The sequence below is a fragment of the Pleurodeles waltl genome, chromosome 7 (genome assembly GCF_031143425.1).
Source record: "Pleurodeles waltl isolate 20211129_DDA chromosome 7, aPleWal1.hap1.20221129, whole genome shotgun sequence".
Classification (NCBI taxonomy): Eukaryota; Metazoa; Chordata; class Amphibia; order Caudata; family Salamandridae; genus Pleurodeles; species Pleurodeles waltl.
In genome coordinates, this window is record NC_090446.1 from 1,135,549,210 (window position 1) to 1,135,555,488 (window position 6,279).

The window sequence follows — 6,279 nt, forward strand, 5'->3', positions numbered from 1 at the left end:
CATTCAACAGTTCCTGGGGGAGGTAAGTATTTGTTAGTTTCACAGGTAAGTAAAGCACTTACAAGGTTCAAAGTTGGGTCCAATGTAGCCCACCGTTGGGGGTTCAGGGCAATCCCAAAGTTACCACACCAGCAGCTCAGGGCTGGTCAGGTGCAGAGGTCAAAGTGGTGCCCAAAATGCATAGGCTTCAATGGAAATAGGGGTGCCCCGGTTCCAGTCTGCCAGCAGGTAAGTACCCGCGACTTCAGAGGGCAGACCAGGGGGGTTTTGTAGGGCACCGGGGGAACACAAATCAGCACAGAAAGTACACTCTCAGCGGCATGGGGGCGGCCGGGTGCAGTGTGCAAACAGGCTCGGGTTCGCAATAGGTTTCAATGGGAGACCCAGGGGTCTCTTCAGCGATGCAGGCAGGCAAGGGGAGGGCTCCTCGGGGTAGCCACCACCTGGGCTAGGGAGAGGGCCTCCTGGGGGTCACTCCTGCACTGGAAGTCGGATCCTTCAGGTCCTGGGGGCTGCGGGTGCAGTGTGTTTACCAGGCGTCGGCTTCTTTGAAGCAGGCAGTTGCTTCAGGGGTAGCCACTGGATTCCCTCTGCAGGCGTCTCTGTGGGGGCTTAGGGGGGTCAACTCTGGCTACTCACGGGCTCGCAGTCGCTGGGGAGTCCTCCCTGTAGTGTTGGAATTCCGCAGGTCGAGCCGGGGGCGTCGGGTGCAGAGTGGAAAGTCTCACGCTTCCGGCGGGAAACGTGTCATCTTTAAAAGTTGCTTCTTTGTTGCAAAGTTGCAGTCTTTGTGGAAGAGGGCCGCTGTCCTCGGGAGTTCTTGGTCCTTATAGATGCAGGGTAGTCCTCTGAGGATTCAGAGGTTGCTGGACCCTGGGGGACACGTCGCTGTTGCAGTTTTTTCTTGAAGTGGGGAGACAGGCCGGTAGGGCTGGGGCCAAAGCAGTTGGTGTCTACGTCTTCTCTGCAGGGCTTCAGGTCAGCAGTCCTTCTTCGTCTTCAGGTTGCAGGAATCTATCTTGCTAGGATCTGGGGGCCCCTAAATACTCAATTTAGGGGGGTGTTTAGGTCTGGGAGGTTAGTAGCCAATGGCTACTAGCCCTGAGGGTGGCTACACCCTCTTTGTGCCTCCTCCCTGAGGGGAGGGGGGCACATCCCTACTCCTGTTGGGGGATTTCTAATTGTCAGAGTCACCTCAGCTCAGGACACCTTAGGGGTTGTCCTGACTGGCCAGTGACTCCACCTTGTTTTTCTCATTATCTCCTCCGGCCTTGCCGCCAAAAGTGGGGCCGTGGCCGGAGGGGGCGGGCATCTCCACTAGCTGGGATGCCCTGTGGAGCTGTAACAAAGGGGGTGAGCCTTTGAGGCTCACCGCCAGGTGTTACATTTCCTGCAGGGGGAGGTGAGAAGCACCTCCACCCAGTACAGGCTTTGTTACTAGCCACAGAGTGACAAAGGCACTCTCCCCATGTGGCCAGCAACATGTCTGGTGGGTGGCAGGCTGGCAAAACTAGTCAGCCCACGCTGGAAGTCAGGTATGTTTTCAGGGGGAATCTCTAAGATGCCCTCTGGGTGTATTTCACAATAAAATGTACACTGGCATCAGTGTGCATTTATTGTGCTGAGAAGTTTGATACCCAACTTCCCAGTTTTCAGTGTAGCCATAATGGTGCTGTGGAGTTTGTGTATGACAGACTCCCAGACCATATACTCTTATGGCTACCCTGCACTTACAATGTCTAAGGTTTTGCTTAGACACTGTAGGGGCATAGTGCTCATGCACCTATGCCCTCACCTGTGGTATAGTGCACCCTGCCTTAGGGCTGTAAGGCCTGCTAGAGGGGTGACTTATCTATGCCATAGGCAGTGTGAGGTTGGCATGGCACCCTGAGGGGAGTGCCATGTCGACTTAGTCATTTTCTCCCCACCAGCACACACAAGCTGGCAAGTAGTGTGTCTGTGCTGAGTGAGGGGTCCCCAGGGCGGCATAAGAAATGCTGCAGCCCTTAGAGACCTTCCCTGGCATCAGGGCCCTTGGTACCAGGGGTACCAGTTACAAGGGACTTACCGGGATGCCAGGGTGTGCCAATTGTGGAGACAAAGGTACAGTTTTAGGGAAAGAACACTGGTGCTGGGGCCTGGTTAGCAGGCCTCAGCACACTTTCAAATCATAACTTGGCATCAGCAAAGGCAAAACGTCAGGGGGTAACCATGCCAAGGAGGCATTTCCTTACACAACTCCCCCCCAACCGAAAGAGGATGAGACTAACCTTTCCCAAGAGAGGCTTCATTTTCTAAGTGGAAGAACCTGGAAAGGCCGTCTGCATTGACATGGGAAGTCCCAGGTCTGTGTTCCACTATAAAGTCCATTCCCTGTAGGGAGATGGACCACCTCAACAGTTTTGGATTTTCACCTTTCATTTGCATTAGCCATCTGAGAGGTCTGTTGTCAGTCTGAACTACAAAGTGAGTACCAAAGAGGTATGGTCTCAGCTTCTTCGGGGACCAAACCACAGCAAAGGCCTCCCTCTCAATGGCACTCCAACGCTGCTCCCTGGGGAGTAACCTCCTGCTAATGAAAGCAACAGGCTGGTCAAGGCCATCATCATTTGTTTGGGACAAAACTGCCCCTATCCCATGTTCAGAGGCATCAGTCTGCACAATGAACTGCTTGGAGTAATCTGGAGCTTTTAGAACTGGTGCTGTGCACATAGCTTTTTTCAGGGTGCCAAAGGCCTGTTGGCATTCTATAGTCCAGTTTACCTTCTTAGGCATCTTCTTGGAGGTAAGTTCTGTGAGGGGTGTCACTATTGATCCATATCCCTTCACAAACCTCCTGTAGTAGCCAGTCAAGCCAAGGAATGCCCTGACTTGAGTCTGGGTTTTTGGAGCTACCCAGTCCAGAAGAGTCTGGATCTTGGGTTGGAGTGGCTGAACTTGGCCTCCACCTACAAGGTGTCCCAAGTAAACCACAGTTCCCTGCCCTATCTGACATTTGGATGCCTTGATAGAGAGGCCTGCTACTTGCAGGGCCGGCAAAACCTTCTTCAGGTGGATCAGGTGATCCTGCCAGCTGGAGCTAAAGACAGCAACATCGTCAAGATAAGCTGCACTAAAGGACTCCAAGCCAGCAAGGACTTGATTCACCAACCTTTGGAAGGTGGCAGGAGCATTCTTTAAGCCAAAGGGCATAACAGTAAACTGATAATGCCCATCAGGTGTGGAGAATGCTGTCTTTTCTTTTGCTCCTGGTGCCATTTTGATTTGCCAGTACACTGCTGTCAAGTCAAAGGTACTTAAGTATCTGGCAGCACCTAGTTTGTCAATTAATTCATCTGCCCTTGGAATGGGATGGGCATCTGTCTTGGTGACAGAAGTAAGTCCTATGTAGTTCACACAAAACCTCATCTCTCTCTTACCATCCTTGGTGTGAGGTTTGGGGACTAAAACCACTGGGCTAGCCCAGGGGCTGTCAGAGTGCTCATTGACTCCCAATTCCAGCATCTTGTGGACTTCCACTTTGATGCTTTCCTTAACTTGGTCAGACTGTCTGAAAAATTTGTTTTTGACAGGCATGCTGTCTCCTGTGTCCACATCATGGGTACACAAGTGTGTCTGACCAGGGATTAGGGAAAAGAGCTCAGCAAACTGTTGTAAGACTTTCCTACAGTCAGATTGCTGTTGGCCAGAGAGGGTGTCTGAATAGATCACTCCATCTACTGAGCCATCTTTAGGGTCAGTGGAGAGGAGATCAGGGAGAGGTTCACTCTCAGCATCCTGGTCCTCATCTGTCACCATCAACAGATTCACATCTGCCCTGTCATGAAAGAGTTTGAGGCAGTTCACATGGATCACCCTTTTGGGGTCCTGCTAGTGCCTAGGTCTACCAGGTAGGTGACCTGACTTTTTCTCTCTAGCACTGGGTAAGGGCCACTCTATCTGTCCTTAAGTGCCCTGGGAGCCACAGGCTCCAGAACCCAGACTGTCTGCCCTGTCTGAAATTCAACCATAGCAGCCTTTTGGTCATACCACATCTTCTGTAGTTGTTGGCTGGTCTCAAGGTTTTTACTTGCCTTTTCCATGTACTCTGCCATCCTGGAACGTAGGCCTACTACATAGTCCACTATATCTTGTTTAGGCTCATGAAGAGGTCTCTACCAGCCTTCTATTACAAAAGCTAGTGGTCCCCTGACAGGATGGCCAAACAGAAGTTCAAAGGGGGAAAACCCTACTCCCTTCTGAGGCACCTCTCTGTAGGCGAAAAGCAGACATGGCAAGAGGACATCCCATCTCCTTTTGAGCTTTTCAGGGAGCCCCATGATCATGCCTTTCAATGTCTTGTTAAATCTTTCTACAAGACCATTGGTTTGTGGATGGTATGGTGTGGTGAATTTGTAAGTCACCCCACACTGAGGCTGTGGGGGGTTCAAGTGGGCCCACTATGTCCACACCCACTCTTTCAAAGGGGACCCCCACCACTGGAAGTGGAATGAGGGGGGCCTTTGGGTGTCCACCTGTCTTACCACTGGCTTGATAGGTGGCACAGGAGACACAAAACTCCTTTACTTTCTGGGACATGTTGGGCCAAAAGAAATGGTTGACTAACCTCTCTCAAGTCTTGGTTGTCCCAAATGCCCAGCAAGTGGAATATCATGAGCTAAGGTCAGAATGAACTTCATAAACTCCTGAGGCACAACCACTCTCCTAGTGGTACCAGGTTTGGGATCTCTTGCCTCAGTGTAGAGGAGTCCATCTTCCCAATAGACTCTATGGGGGTCATTCCGACCCCGGCGGGCGGCGGGCACCGCCCGCCGGGCGGAGACCGCCAAAAGACCGCACCGCGGTCAAATGACCGCGGCGGTCATTCTGACTTTCCCGCTGGGCGGGCGGGCGACCGCCAAAAGGCCGCCCGCTCGCCCAGCGGGAAAGACCCAGCAACGATGAAGCCGGAGTTGCTGGGGTGCGACGGGTGCAGTGGCACCTGTCGCGATTTTCAGTGTCTGCTTTGCAGACACTGAAAATCATTATAGGGCCCTGTTAGGGGGCCCCTGCACTGCCCATGCCAGTGGCATGGGCAGTGCAGGGGCCCCCAGGGGCCCCACGACACCCGTTCCCGCCATCCTGTTCCTGGCGGTAAAAACCACCAGGAACGGGATGGCGGGAAGGGGGTCGGAATCCCCATGGCGGTGCTGCAAGCAGCGCCGCCATGGAGGATTCCCTGGGCCAGGGGTAAACCGCCGGGAAACCGCCAGTTCCCCTTTTCTGACTGCGGCTTTACCGCCGCGGTCAGAATGGCCCAGGAAGCACCGCCAGCCTGTTGGCGGTGCTTCCGCGGTCGTTGGCCCTGGCGGTCCAAGACCGCCAGGGTCAGAATGACCCCCTATGTGTTCCAGTGATTTTTTCTTTGGTCTCTTCAGCAGCTTGCTGCCTAAGGCCTTCAAGAGAGGGACATGTTTCTTGCCCCTTACACAACTGTTCCCTTGTGGGTCCCCCTGGGCCTAAGAGTTCAACCTGATAAGGTTCCAACTCCATGGGCTCAGTTCCCTCAGAGGGCAGAACTTCTTCCTGAGAAGAGAGGTTCCCTTTCTTTTGTTGTGTTGAAGCTGGTTCCCCAGTCTTCTTTCCTTTTCTCTTGGAGGGTTGGGCCATTATTCCAGGCTCCAACACCACTTTTTCACCCTGAGCTTAGCACTGTGCCCTTGTCTTGACACACACCAGTTCAGGGATACCCAGCATGGCTGCATGGGTTTTGAGTTCTACCTCAGCCCATGCTGAGGACTACAGGTCATTTCCAAGCAAACAGTCTACAGGGATATTTGAGGAGACTACTACCTGTTTCAGGCCATTGACCCCTCCCCATTCTAAAGTTACCATACCCATGGGATGTACTTTAGTCTGATTGTCAGCGTTGGTGACTGGATAAGTTTGCCCAGTCAGGTATTGTCCTGGGGAAACCAGTTTCTCTGTCACCATGGTGACACTGGCACCTGTATCCCTCAGGCCTTCTACACTAGTCCCATTAATTAAGAGTTGCTGTCTGTATTTTTGCATATTAGGGGGGCAGGCAGCCAGTGTGGCTAAGTCCACCCCACCCTCAGAAACTAATGTAGCTTCAGTGTGAACCCTGATTTGCTCTGGGCACACTGTTGATCCCACCTGGAGACTGGCTATTCCAGTGCTACCTGGAGTAGAGTTTGAAGTGGAACCTTTCTTGGGACAGGCCTTGTCTCCAGTTTGGTGTCCCTGCTGATTACAGCTACGACACCAGGCCTTTTTGGG